This window comes from Mus caroli, unplaced genomic scaffold (assembly GCF_978045245.1).
Source record: "Mus caroli unplaced genomic scaffold, Mus_caroli_1 scaffold_2, whole genome shotgun sequence".
Taxonomy (NCBI): domain Eukaryota; kingdom Metazoa; phylum Chordata; class Mammalia; order Rodentia; family Muridae; genus Mus; species Mus caroli.
Window position 1 is genome coordinate 120,626,109 of NW_028227257.1, and position 14,661 is coordinate 120,640,769.

Consider the following 14,661-nt stretch of genomic DNA (forward strand, 5'->3'; position numbering starts at 1 on the left):
TGGAAGTATCGGCTGAATAGACCCTTTCTCCCTTAAGTTGTCTTTAGCCAAGAAACTAGGTCAGAAAATAATAGGAAAGTAGCAGTCAGAGCCCTGTTTATAATGAGTGTAATGATTACGTTTTATAAAGCCATCATGTGATACCAAATTGAAATCTGGTGGTTTTCTAGCTTTTTTGTGAACACATTTGCTCATTTGTTTTGGCGTCATGTTTGGGTAAGATCCTGAAGTCAGAGGAAGGTTTCATTCTATCCATAGTTTTGTCTGTCTACATTGCATTAGGATAAGGACCTACCTAAGTTGGTACAGGGCTTCACTGTAAGTTTTTTCTTTCTTCAAAAGTGGCTTGTGTACAAGTGAAGTTTTATAACATTATTGTAAAGCTCTGGGGTGCCTTGTATGCTGATGATGTCTTCAGTCATTTCCCGGATTAACCTGTAGACCCTTTCTAGCCCAGCGAAGGCACAGAGTGTACTTATCCCTTCTCACAGTTCCAGCAGAGGATGCAGTATTATCTGGTGCCTACCAGTAACCCAGCTGATGTTTGTGCAGTAGAGTGGCCTGTGTAGAGAGAGTTTGTAGGCCTTTTGCTTTCTTAGTGTGTTGATAATCTGTCAACATTAAATATATAGAAGAGAGAAAGATGGGGAGGGGGAGGAAGAAAGGAGGGATGTCTGCATTGCTGAAGAGGTGGAACTCTGAGCTTTGCACATGCTAGGTGAATAGAGTTAAACATTTGCTAGGATTTTGATATCTTGCAAGTATACTGCTGCTTTCATTTAAGCTAAAATTAATACAAAGGTTTTTGTTCCTCACCACCCTAATAAAATATTGCAGTAAAGCTAGTAACCACAATTTTTTCAGTTTCCTAGTGCTTGTAAACTATATTTATATTATTATCTGGTCTCTTAGCTATACTTTAGCACTATCTATACAAAAAATGGTTATGTTACATTTAAAAGTATTTGATTTCTTTTTTTAAAAAATGTGATTATCTAAGCCCTCGGGCCATCCTTGTCTTTCTGCTGCTAGAGGGTCTTATCCTGACAAGAATTAATGGATGCTGACTGGCTAAGGTGGTGGTCTGTGGCACTGTCTTCAACTAAGATAATGAAGCTTGAAACACAAGATTTCTCTGTAGCATCTGGTGCTGTGTGATAGCATTTTACCCATAGTAGAACTGTGAAAATTATAGTTGTCTCAGTCGGGCACTGCTTTACTTTACCTATTATGTTTATGTCACATATCCTGAATCTTCCGTGGCATTTTAGCACTCTCGGTAGTATCTTTCCCCAGAGGAGATTTAATCTCACTTTCTGTCATTTGCTCATTCATAACAAACAGTTCTTTATCATGTTTCATGGCAGTATTGTAGCATTTGAATCACGTTCCCCACATCCTACGGAAACTCAGCTGCCACCTTCACTAGACACCGTGTTTGCTTCCTTCACTGAAATCTCAAGCCATAAAGTCACCGCTGAGGGCTGTAATCAGCATCTCCCAAAATCTCGGGAGTTTGCATACGTATGCTGATATTTTCAATTCTTCCCACGAATCATGGATGTTCTTAGTGATGCCTAAATTCGGGAATCTTTCAAAGTATTTTTCCTTTCTTGAGACAATGTTTTTGCTAAATAGCCCAGGATGGGTCTAAACTTGTGATCTTCTGTTCTCAGCCTCTGAAATGCTGGGGTGGTAGGCATGTGCCCCCATGCATCATGTGTCCCCATGCATCATGTGTCCCCATGCATCATGTGCCCCCATGTATCATGTGCCCCCATGCATCATGTGCCCCCATGCATCATGTGCCCCCATGCATCATGTGCCCCATGCCCTGCTCCTTTACAGGTTTTCAATTTACTTTGCCAAAAATTCATTATCTGACTGGAGAGATGGCTCAGCAGTTAAGAACATGACTGCTCTTCTAGAGGATCTTGGTTTTATTCCTACCACCTACATGGCTGATAACAACCATCTGTAACCACATACATGAAATAAAATCATAAAAATAGTAATTACAGAAGTAGTTATCTATGGCACATATAGCTCCAGTAAATGTCTTTCTTTCGTGGTGATGCTTGTAAGTTAAAAGTCACTCTTGTATCACAGGTTACACAGTAGATTTTGTGTTGACAGGCATGAAAGTAACACAGAGCTTATTTTACATTTCACTGGGTAACTAGTATCAACACATAGTAATATTGGTGTGTGGTCCATGCATATATATGCAAATATTCATGCCAGAGTGCCTGCCTATATCAGAGTCCAGAGGTCGACATCAGGTGTCTTTTGCTGTCATTCTGCACTCTTGAGCCAGGGTCTCTTACTGAACCTGGAGAACACTTCTTAGCTGGATTGGCTGGCCAGTGAGATGGACAGGCCCGTATCTTCATCCTGTATTTGGGTTACAGATTTAGTTGCTGAGGTTGACCTTTATGTGGGTGCTGGGAACCTGAATTCAGACCCTTATGCTTGCACAAGGGGTGCTTTACCTACTGCATCATTCCCCTACCCCAAGCAGTAATATTTTTAAAGGAATCGCTTTCTGTGAAGAGGAGGCCTCGGCAGCCTTATTTATCAAACCTTTTAAACAGATATGTTGTCATCCAGGTCTTTCCTTCTCTATTCATAGAGCAAAAGCAAAAAGTAGACTTGGATGATTCTTAGGGCTCCAGGGTTGTCAGACTGGTAAATTAATGTTGGCTACAGCTTGCTAGATTACCCTGCAATGAGAGAATTGCCCTGAACTTTTAGGCCATAAAGTTAGGTATTGGACCTCTCTTCTGATGTTATAAAAGTCATAAGGGGACCTTCTAAAGGAAGGCTGTTTTGTGGACAGCTACGTACGGTTAATTTTTTGTTGACACAAGCTGAAGTTATCTGGGAAGAGGAAAATTCAGTCAAGAAAGTGCCTCCCTCCAATTGGTCCGTAGACAAGTGTGTGGAAGTATTTTCTTGATTAATGATTGATGTGGGAGGGCCCAGCACAGCAGGAAGACTACTCCTGGTCCTGAGCTGCATCTGAAGCTGTTTGAGCAAGACACAGAAAGCCCTGTTCCTGCCTGGCCTCTGTCCCAATTCCTGCTTCCAGGTTTCTGCACTAAGTTCCTACCTTGACTTTTTTTCACGACGGACTGAGAGCTGTAAGCTAAAATAAACTCTTTCTCCTCAAGTTACTTTGTCCCATGGTCTTCATCACATCAGTTGGAAGCAAATGAGGCCAAGTTGCACTTAGTGTTGTGATTGGCACCTTCTTCAGTTATCTTAGTTGCTTAGGAAAATTTGCTGCATTTTCCACGTCTGTATTTGATGCTTCACTGTTCACTGTTATACTGTAGAGACAGAGTCTTTCTTAAGTCTCAGAAGCCATCCTGTGTAGCTTCAGACATCTTGTGAAGATGGCCAAACACTGCTGCTGCTCTCAGCCCTCAGGCATTGGCGCTGGTTTGGAAGGTTTGTCTGAGGGCGTGTGTCTGGGCTGCCTGCTCTGTGTCAGTAGACATCTGTACAGTCCCTAGAACGCCTTCTCAGTTTCCTTGAGGAACTTTGCCTCTGCATTCATAACTTGGCCATTCAACACAGAGGCTTACCTCTCTGCCAGGCTCAGTTTTCAATATGCCTTCCCCACTAAGACTAATCATTGAAAGATGAGAGAGGTGTTGGATTCTTCCTTTCACTTAAAAAAGTAGGATGAATTGACCTACTTTCAGTATTGTTGTGTTTCTGAATTAGGAATGCCTGAGACTGCCAAAGAGCCAGTAATGAAACCTGCAGGGCTCTTCTCACAGAGTGCATTGAGTGCAGTGTCTTAGGGCTCATTGCTATAAAGAGGCATCGCGACCATGGCAGCTCTCATTAAGAAAAATACTTCACTGGGGCTGGCTTACAGTTCAAAAGTTTAGTACATTATCATCATGGTGGGAAGCATGGCAGCATGCAGTCAGACATGATGCTGAAGAAAGAACTGAGATTTCTACATTCAGACCTGCGGACAGCAGGAAGAGAGTGAAACACTGGGTCTGGCTTGAACAGCTGAGACCTCAAAACCCAGCCCCAGTGACGCACTTCCTCCAACAAGGCTACAACTACTCCAACAAGGCTGTTCCTTCTAGTACTGCTACTCCCTCTGGGTCTATGGGGGCCACTTTCATTCAAACCACCACAGCTTCTAATATGGAGGCAGTTCATATTGCCTCAGGCTTCACGGATATGAACACCACTGTTCGAAGATTACTGCAATGAATATAATAACTAATAATGGTGACATTAGAAATGTGAGACTTAATAAAAATCTGACATAAATGTCAAGTAAACACATGCCAATGGAAAACTTAACTGGTGCAGCATTCTTTTTTTTTTTTTTTTTTAAAGATTTATTTATTTATTATATGTAAGTACACTGTAGCTGTCTTCAGACACTCCAGAAGAGGGCACCAGATCTCGGTACAGATGGTTGTGAGCCACCATGTGGTTGCTGGGATTTGAACTCTGGACCTTCGGAAGAGCAGTCGGGTGCTCTTACCCACTGAGCCATCTCACCAGCCCCCTGGTGCAGCATTCTTTTTTAGCTAGGCTGGCTGGCCAGTGAGCTCTGCTGATCCAACTGTTTCTGGCCCACAGTGCAGGGCCTAAAGGCAGCTGTGCCTGGGATGTTTAATGGGTACTAGATTTAAACTTGGGTCCTAGGCTTGCATAGCAAGATCTACCCATTATGTGGTCTTTTTTTTTTCTTTTTTAAGATTTGTTTGTTTATTTTCTGTATATCAGTACACTGTAGCTGTACAAATAGTTGTGAGCCTTCATATAGTTGCTGGGAATTGAATTTAGGACCTCTGCTTGCTAATTATTGTTGCTTATTTCCTAGCATTGTTTTGTTTTGTTGTTTGTTTGTTTTCTGAGACAGGATCTCACCTTAAAACTCTGGCTGGCCTGGAACTTGCTATTTAGACCAAGCTGGACTTGAACTAACAGAGATCTGCCTGCCACTGCCTTCCAAGTGCTGGTATTAAAGGTGTGTGCCCCAACACCCCAGCTCCCTAACACTCTTCATTGCCTTTTGGTCCCTATGTTTTTGGGTAGAAATTAGCTGTTGATTTTGTTGGGGACTCATCCTTCATAAATTGCTTCTTTGCTTTTAAAACTGTCTGTTGGCTGGAGATACAGCTGTTTCTGCACGTGCCTGAAGTCTTTAAGAAGCAGGGTCTCATCTGTTACTGCCTCTCCCATCCAGCAGATCTCAGCATGTCTTGGTGGGGACTCACCTTTCTAGATGGAGTTTGTTGATTTTGTTGGATCTGTAGATTTATATCTCTCCTCAAATTAGGGAAGATGTCACTATTCTCATTTCAAACAGTGTTTGTGCTCCTCTCTCTCCTCTTTTGTACTTACTCACAATGATGTGTTGTCTCAATTGATGATGTTGCAAATTAATGGGCTCTCTTCACTGTGCTTTATGCTGCTTGCACCTCAGACCAGGTCTTCTTCCTTGGCCTTGGCTGGCTCCTTGTTTTCCCTTTCTTGCATCTTTTTAAAAATTTGCATAGTGAATTTTCACACTAGTGTTATTTTTAGCTCTACATTTTCTATTTTCTGTTTCTTTATTGATGTGATTTTATTCATTTTTCCCCCTGTTGATTTCTCTCTGTTGTCTTTGATTTCCTTTAGGTCTTCAAGCATAATTTAGAAATTTAATCTGTTACTAGTAGACCCACCCTAAAGGCAATGCTAATGAGAGTTCTTTAGACTGAATTAAAGGATCCTAGATGGTAAGTTGAAGTAAAAAAATTAATCTCTGTTTAATTTAACTCAGAAGGAACTAGATAGGAAAAACAGGAGCTTGAAGAATAGAATCATGTGTGACTGTCATCTAGAAAGCAAGGATTGTGGTTCAGATAACCAGAGATGAGTAATGCTGGCATAAGATAAGACCTTGCTTTTCTGTTTGAAGCATATTGAAATTGTCAGTAACTCACACTTATGAACTCTCTGTAGTCCCCAGTAACCTCATTTCAGGACATAGTGTCTTAGTTAGGGTTACTGCTGCTGTGACCACATGACCAAAAACGACTTGTCAAGGAAAGGGTGTATGTGGTTTATGCTTCCACATCACTGTTTATCACTGAAGGAGCTCATGACAGGAAGCCAAACAGGGCAGGCAGGAACTGATGCAGAGGCCATGGAAGGATGCTGCTTACTTGTTTGCTCCACATGATTTGCTTAGCCTGCCTGTCTTCTTTTTTTTTTTTTTTTTAAGATTTATTTATTTATTATATGTAAGTACACTGTAGTTGTCTTCAGACACTCCAGAAGAGGGCGCCAGATCTCGTTACAGATGGTTGTGAGCCACCATGTGGTTGCTGGGATTTGAACTCTGGACCTTCGGAAGAGCAGTCGGGTGCTCTTACCCACTGAGCCATCTCACCAGCCCCTGCCTGTCTTCTTAAAGAAACCAGGACACCAGCCTAGAGTGTCCCCTCCAAAATGGTCTAGGATCTCCCACATTAATCACTAATTAAAAATATGACCTATAGGCCTGCCTATAGCATGATCTTATGGAGGCATATTCTGTATTGAGACTCCATCCTTTCAAAGGACTGTAGCAGCCGGGCGTGGTGGCACACGCCTTTAATCCCAGCACTCGGGAGGCAGAGGCAGGCGGATTTCTGAGTTCGAGGCCAGCCTGGTCTACAAAGTGAGTGCCAGGACAGCCAGGGCTATACAGAGAAACCCTGTCTCGAAAAACCTAAAAAAAAAAAAAAGGACTGTAGCTTGTGTCGAATTGATATAAAACTATCCAGCAGAGAGGATAAACAGCTTGCTCAGATGAAGTGGTGGTTAGATGGTAGAACTTATACCATAGTTGATGAATGTGCGTGTTTGGCACTTGAGCCACTTTATTCCTAAAACAATCTAGATGTGTAAGAAATTTTAAATGGTAGCACATACCTGTAATTCCAGCTCCTCAGGAGGCTGAGGTAGGAGAAACATGGCTAAGCAACTTACTGAGACTTACCGGTTTCAAAACGAATGAACAAAGCCACCAAACCCCAAAACTAAACAAACTACAAGCTTGTAGTTCCTGAAACATGAAGTTTCCCAGTGCCTTATTACTTCAACAGGTAATTACTGAGTGCCCAACCTGCTCATGGGTTATCGTCTTACACTTTGAAAATGCAGTCACCCTACAGTCATCATTTAAAGCTTGTTTTTCATCTATTGCTTCTAAGTAAACAGAGGAACTCAACCACATCTCTTATAACAGACATTTGATTTTCCCCTGTGATGTTCTCTACCTTTCAATGTTTGTTATCTGAGAATAAATTATGGGGACGAATTATATGTCAGACAGTTTCCATGTGTTATTTTGTTACACTTACTAATATAAAGTAACAGTTCCAATTTGACACACTTTGGAAGTATTATAGCTAAGGTTTATGTTCAAAGACAATGATGTATCTATTATAATGTGCTCAATGTAAAACTAATTTGTGTTTAAAAGGTCCTAGTATATGTATAAGGAAAACCAAGCATAATAGTCAATAAATATTTTCTATGTGTTTAAGTGACAAATAATATAATAGAAGAAAAGGATTATAGATAAACTAATTTGTTATGATTTAACAGTCACCTCCAAAATTCATCTTATAAATTAATTGCCATTGTGACAGTGTTAAGCTGTGTACTATAAGGGCTCTATATAATCCTCTCTATAAGAAGGATTATAGGGCACCACCCCCTTGAATTAAGAACTTTTAACATGATAATTTAATTACAATGGGTAGGCATGGAAATTTCCCTCCCTATATATACATATATTCAACATATGATGTCTTCTTCAATGTTATGTTTCAAGAAAAAGCAAGACAGAAGTACTCTCTACTTCCAGCCTCCAGAAGTATGAACTAGATACCATTGGCTCATTCTATTGATCCGAAAAAGCACATGAACACATAGTATGGCTTCCAAGGTAATTGTGAGTCACAGAACTAAACCAGCTTATACTCTACTATTCTTGGTCTTATTTAGCTTTATTTTTGTGTAACATAGTTATAGTATAGATAGTAATGGGATAGATATGCAGCGGGATGCCCAATGGAAAATTACTTGCTGTCACATATTTCCCAGGTAAGAATTATGAGCCATTCATTACTATCAATACTATACTAGCTCGCATTCAGTCATTCCTTTATGCTGTTATTCATTTTACAGATATTTACAGAGTGTTTATCTTGTCTTCTTTGTCCATGTACTGGTGATGTGGTTAGTAGGACAAAGTTCTTTTGGCATTAAGTTCACCTTGGAGTGTGGAAGAAGAGAAAAACAAATATTCTCAAATATTGATAAGTACTTTAAAAATGAGGAAGATGTGGTCCTGCTTACAGGCAATTGGGTTGAACCTAGGGCAGTATTCACTTAAAAGTTAGGGTGGCCCCCTTGATAAAGTGATCTTGCATTGAGAAGTGAATTCCCAAGAGGGTCCAGCCACAGCAGACCTGAGGGGATGGGGCTACAGCAGCAATAAGGCAGGGATATTGTATGCGGGGAGAATAGAAACCAGCAGATGCTATTGGAGGTAGTCACAGGACTGTGTGTATGTGGGGGCAGGGTGGTAAGGTTAATTGTAGAGCATTTTCCTAGCAGGTGTGAAGCCTTAGGTTCAGTCCCTAGGGCCATAGCCTCTAAGTGTGAAGTAAAAGTAAAGCCACTGGAAGGTTTCCTGTCCCTAGATTTATATCCACCTCCTTGGTTAATGCTTAATGCGATTGCTTCATAGGTAACACTTTTTATATTGGATGCTGTAAAGGAATCAACCATGTTTAATTCATTAGTGACATTAAATCATAATGATAAATCCTCAGGCTTTGTATGAATATATATTTCTGTCATTATTTCATGATTTTGTCCCTAAGCTATACACTTGTAGCATACTTAAGAAAGTCCCATTATCTTGGTTCGATAAACATTGTATTCTTTTTAACTTGTTAAATTTAGAAAAGTAGAAAATACACTGTTACCATTCTCTCCAAGTTTATAGTCCAGGGAAAAAGTGACATAAAATGAATTGAACAGAATTACTATATACCTTAAGAAAAATGTACATTATATATCTTATGAACATAAAATGACGGGTGTAATGACTATTTCTGGTTGTCAAGTTGACTATATCTGGAATGAACTACAATCCAGAATTGAAGGGCTCATCTGTGATCCAGATCTTGAGGCTGGAAGACACAGGTTTCTGACCTGGATCTTGGCATGCAGATCTTGAAGCATAGAGGCAATGAAAAGCTTAGGTCCAAGCAAGGCAGCACAGGCCTTTAATCCCAGGAGACTAAGGCAAGGAGATCTCTGAGTTCAAGGTCAGTTTGGGACAAAACAAGTCCCAGATCTAGTAGTTGTTCCATCCCACACAGGCAGTTGTTTCAGCTGGTCTTCTATAGAAGTAGATTCTAACAGATGTGCTGGCAAGTAAATGCAAGTGGTAAAGTAGAGTGAATCTTCCTTCTTCTAGTGCCCTTATGTAGGTCTCCAGCAGAAGGTGTGGCCCAGAATAAGGGTGTGCACCACCATGGGTGTGGCTGCCTGCTTATAGCTCTGCCCTGGGAAGGTGGGAAGTCAGTTATGGCAGAGAGCTCTGGTTTCTATCCAGAGACCCTGCCTCACTTAGTATGATGAAAGAACGATCAAGGATGATCACAATATCAACTGTGGGGCGCCACATGTATGTGTGTCTGCCTTTTGTCAACCATGGGGTGCCACATGTATTTGTGTCTGCCTTTTGTCAACCGTGGGGCACCACTTGTATGTGTGTCTGCTTTTTGAACCATGGGTGCTGATACTGTAAACTGTCTTTTGAAAGCACTTATGATTTCTAATTATAATAAGTTTCCACAGGTATATATTAATACATACATGGAAGCAAGCGCACATGCGCGCATGCGCGCGCGCGCACACACACACACACACACACACACACACACACACACACACACACACAGAAGTAGAATTGGTTTTCATAATAAAGGTTGAAAAGCATTGTCATGCTATTACAGGCAGTTCCTGACCCAGGATGGTTCCATCATAGTTTTTGAACATTTTGCAAAAGTAGCATTCGTTCAGTAGAAACTACTTTCAATTTTGAACTCTTATTATGCTGGGCAGTGGCAGCAAGCCAGTTACCCTGTAGACTCAGGACTGATAAGCTGGGCTTGCTATAATATTCTATAGCTTGCACATATTAAGTATATATATTTAAATTAACATTGGGTTTGCAACTTCACAGATGCTGAGTGTCTGCATTATCCTGTTCCTGTCTGTTTCCTTTTGCCTTTCATTCTCCACACTTTTAAGTTGTTGGAGTTTTGGTGGTGGGGCTGGGGTACTGGGCATCTGAGCTTCTGCTTGTCACACACAAGGTACTATGAATACTATAAGTAATACTGTAAAAGAATTGCTGTTTGACAGGAGGCTCTTTAGCAAATTTTGCCAATTAGTTCTTTGAAAATGGGATTATGGTTATAAAATGGGACCAAGGAGACAGCCTGGTACAATTGTACAAAAAATAGGGCTTGAATTTTATGGGATTCTCACATGGCAGTGTGTGCTTGTAATCCCAGCCCTGGGATTCAGTTCCATACTGCTGCACTTCATGCTTCAGAACTATCAAGCCATCATGGCACCTGTATCTGTGCTCAGCTCTGACAGGGATCAAACATTTGAATCTGATTGCTGTACACAGTACTACACATGAGGTATGCTTATGGTAGATATCCCATTGTTTATTACTGAACTGGAAATTTAAGCACTACTATCCCATTCAAAAATATGAACTTTTCAAACTATTTTATGAATCCCTGAGAGATGGCTCAGTGGTTCAGAGCATGCACATAATGCCCCTGCAGAAAACTGAATCCAAGGTGCTCAACACCTATGGTAGGATCTTACAGCCTCAGTGACCACCTCCATGGGGATCTGTGGGCACACACACACATGTGTAACCTCCATTAACCATCCAGAGATACACATCATTGACAATAAAAGTAAATCTTAAGAAGAGATTCCTCTCATGGATTGTGAGCTTCGTTAGGACAAAACTGCCGTCCCCACTCTGTTTGTTGCTGGTGTTAGGATCTAAGTCCCCAAGTCTTGTCTGCTCTACTGACTGACTTTTAAAATGTGTCTTTGTAGGCATTGGTTATGTGTTCAGCAAATGTTTATACAGCATAATTTCACAATACTGTGACTCAATTATTTTCTGTTTTCTGAAGTGCCATTTAGAGATAAGATATTAATAATTTTAGACTTGGGGACCAATAGTATATTACCATAAACAATAAGTCACTTATATCTTTTCATACATCATACATTGAACGCTAGCCAAAGAATTATAAACAGTTACAGTAACTCTAGATGCAAGGGCTTGTATAAAAGTTTTATGTGAAGAGAAAGTTGGAGTTGTTAGCCAAAGTTATCTGTGTATTTTGTAGCTAGTACTGTTTTCTTAGATGTTTTTGTCTTAACTACTGTACTGTGATCATTTTTACAAATGCAACATTGATTTGGTAAAATGAAGTTTACTAGCTGTGTTGGTTACTTTGGCATTGGTATGACCTAAATGCTCAACAGAAACAACACAAGGGAGGAAAGGCTTGTGTTTTCAGTCTGGTAGGAAGGGTATGGCAGTGCTGGTGTCAGTGGGAGCATATGATGGACTCTGTGTGGATGCAGGCATGGAGGTGAGAGAGCTAGAGCAGGACCCGGCACCTGTAACCACAGTCCTCATCCTTGTGGCCTCTCCACCTGGTGTGTACTGCCGTGTAAAGACTCCTCCAGAGTCCTCCTAATGCTGCCAGCAGCCACTGAGCCAAGCACTCAACACAGGAGCTCGTGGGGGATCTTTAAATACAAACCTTAACACTAGTCATTTTATTTCTCAAATAAAATAAAGGTGTATTTCAATCAGAAAGAAATGATTTGGGAGGTCCAAGACTTTGGATAGAGGGACATATTTTCCCCCCAGAGAATACAAATTTATCATGTTTGAGTGGGTATAGTACTTGCTAATTTAATTATGTCATGGGTTGAGTATAATGTTAATGGCAAATAAATACTGAGGAATTTAAAAGCTCTGGAATATGATTTTAATTATTTATCATAAGTTGCTTTAAGTTAATCCCTATTTGTATGTTTCTTAAAATCAATTACATTTCTATGAAAATTAAAATCACAAATTGAAAATATGTGTTTGGAATAAAAATCATTACAGAACATTATTTAAATTTGAACTCCATTTGTAATAAAAGTGATTCATTTCACTTGTATGTCCAGAAGTAAATATCATATCATGGGCACAAATATGAATGCTTTTTACAACAGTTTTTATTATCTGTGTATAGGCATTCTGTTTTGCACATACATCAGAATACCATGTGCATGTCTGGTACCTGCTGGGGTCAGAGGAGGGTGTTGGAGTCCCTGGAACTGGACTTAGGGCTGGTTTCAAGTCACCATCTTGGTACTGGGATGTGGCACTGAGTCAGTTCTTCAGCCCCCAAGTTTTTACTTGAAATTATGAGGACTCTTCATGCAAAATAGCAATGTAGTGTGTCAGTACAATGTTAGTTTACCTGTGGCCTCCCTTGTTCAATGAAGCACTCTGCTGCCTTTTTATTGACAAGTGTAAGTGACAGTCTCCTTGGCATTGATCACACTTATAAGGCAGGTTTTACTATTCCACATGTCTCCTCCTCCTCCTTTGTGAATCTACTTAGTCAAGTTATGTTTACACACAAAGACTATTTCTCCTTTCTCCAGGCTTTTCCTATGCCCTCCCAAGGGGTATGTGAGGAATGTGTTTGCAGCAGAGCAGGCTTTGAAGAGCTGACTCGGCCTTGAGTGTTTGAGCTCTTGTGTAACTGCATGTACCTACTGGAGAAAAGGCTCTCCTAGTTTTCCTTTGTTTTGTTTTGATATAGTGCTTTCTCTTGGGTCTTCAGTCTGTCAGAATTAAGATCTTTAAAAGATTGGCCACCTCCATAACTTGAAATCTGTAGAGGAAGGCCGATCATGCATTACACACAAAGCTGAAGGGACTGAAGATGCATTGTAAGTCAAGTGTTCTCACTTTGGAGAAAAGAGAACTTTAGAGTGACATTATGTGACATGTGTATTATGGCATAGACTGTGGCATTAGTGTCTTAATTCTGTATCTAGTATTCTTTTAATATTAGGTGATTTTCTTTTGGTGTGTTCTCTCTCTCTGTCTCTCTCTGTGTCTGTCTCTATGTCTCAGTCTCTCTGTTTCTCCCCTCTCTCCCACTTTCCCTCCTTCCCTCCCTTTCCCTCACTCACTCATTCTCTCTCATGTTGGTTTAAGAAGGATCTGCCAGTCAGTGGTGGTACACACCTTTAATCCCAGCACTCCTGAGGCATAGGCAGTTGGAATCTCTGATCTCTGAGTTTGAGACCAGCTTGGTCTATAAGAGTGAGTTCCAGGACTATCAGGGTTAGACAGAGAAACCCTGTCTTGAAAAACAAAAACCAACCAACCAAAACCAGGAAGGTGTGTGTGTGTGTGTGTGTGTGTGTATGTGTGAGTGATCCTGTTTCAGGCCTGCTAGCAACTGTGTGTAAAAGTCACCAGTTTCCACCTTAAAAGGAAACTGCCTCTTGGCATCTCTGTAGATTACCCTTTCTCTCTGACTTCAGGCAGCCAGCCCTTAAGAGTACGTGATATACCTCCTGTATTGCTTAAGTCCTTTATTTCCCCGTCCACTACCATCTCCAGCTCATGCTTAGACAGCTCTGTCCACTAAGTACTTTCTGTTTCCAGGACAATGTCTCCTCTTCTCACATTGTGGATAACACCACCACATTAGCATATCTGAAGTCATGACTTCTTTTTTCTCACTTTTATTTATGTTATTCTTATTTTTGTGGGAAAATCTTTTCTCACATCTCTGTGTAGTCACATGCTGCACAGCCTGGAATACCCAACTCAGATTGATTTCCTTTTGGGTTCTGGCGGAAAGGGAGTGTGAATTGCAAAATCTGGAATCAAGAGGCGTCTTTATCGTTTGCCGTCTCTTATCGTGGGATGCCGGATAAGAGCGGGGAGGCTGTGTATGTCATGTCTTCCACTCACTCTACTTTTTGCTAAGTGACTTTCCTGGACTTGAAACTATCTGGAGTGTTGAGGCCAGAGGCATAAACAGACGCAACTCTCCTGCCTCAGATCCAGTGCTTCCCATGGAGTTACACTTCCCCCACTGGAAAATGCCTAGTCAACACAGGTGCTCTTTCACCAGAGACTTTATTATTTGCTTAAGACCAAGAACCTTGTTTTAAACTCTTTTGTATTCCCCATAATAGTTTGCATGTCAGCAGATTTTAATTCTTCCTTTGTTTTGTAGAGAACGCTTACTTTCCGGTAGGAGTAGTGTCTCTAGCTTGACTTGGCTGTGTATCAGCACTTGGGAACCTGGGCTAAGAGGCTTCTGACTTCAAAGCCAGCCTAGGTTATTTAAGTGAGTCCTTTTCTCGAAATAAAAAGAAAGTGATATTTTAAATAAAAGCGTATGTTCATGTTTAAAGATAGTAGTAGACAAATATTATGCTATATTTGTTTAGAAGGGATGGGGAAGCTGGCTTTGAATTTACTCT

General features: G+C 40.7%; 1 protein-coding gene across 22 annotated transcripts in view; it reads left to right on the top strand.

Moving 5' to 3' along the window:
* Positions 1-14,661, top strand: part of Baz2b (bromodomain adjacent to zinc finger domain 2B) — a 390,581-nt gene that overhangs the window by 221,023 nt on the left and 154,897 nt on the right. The window contains exon 1 of one of the 22 annotated variants that reach the window (XM_085834866.1): positions 7,817-7,966. The exons of the other annotated variants lie outside the window; for them this stretch is intronic. The gene's annotated coding sequence lies outside the window, so the exon portion shown is untranslated. Of the gene's footprint in view, positions 1-7,816; positions 7,967-14,661 lie in introns of those variants that run through there. 22 annotated transcript variants of the gene reach the window in all.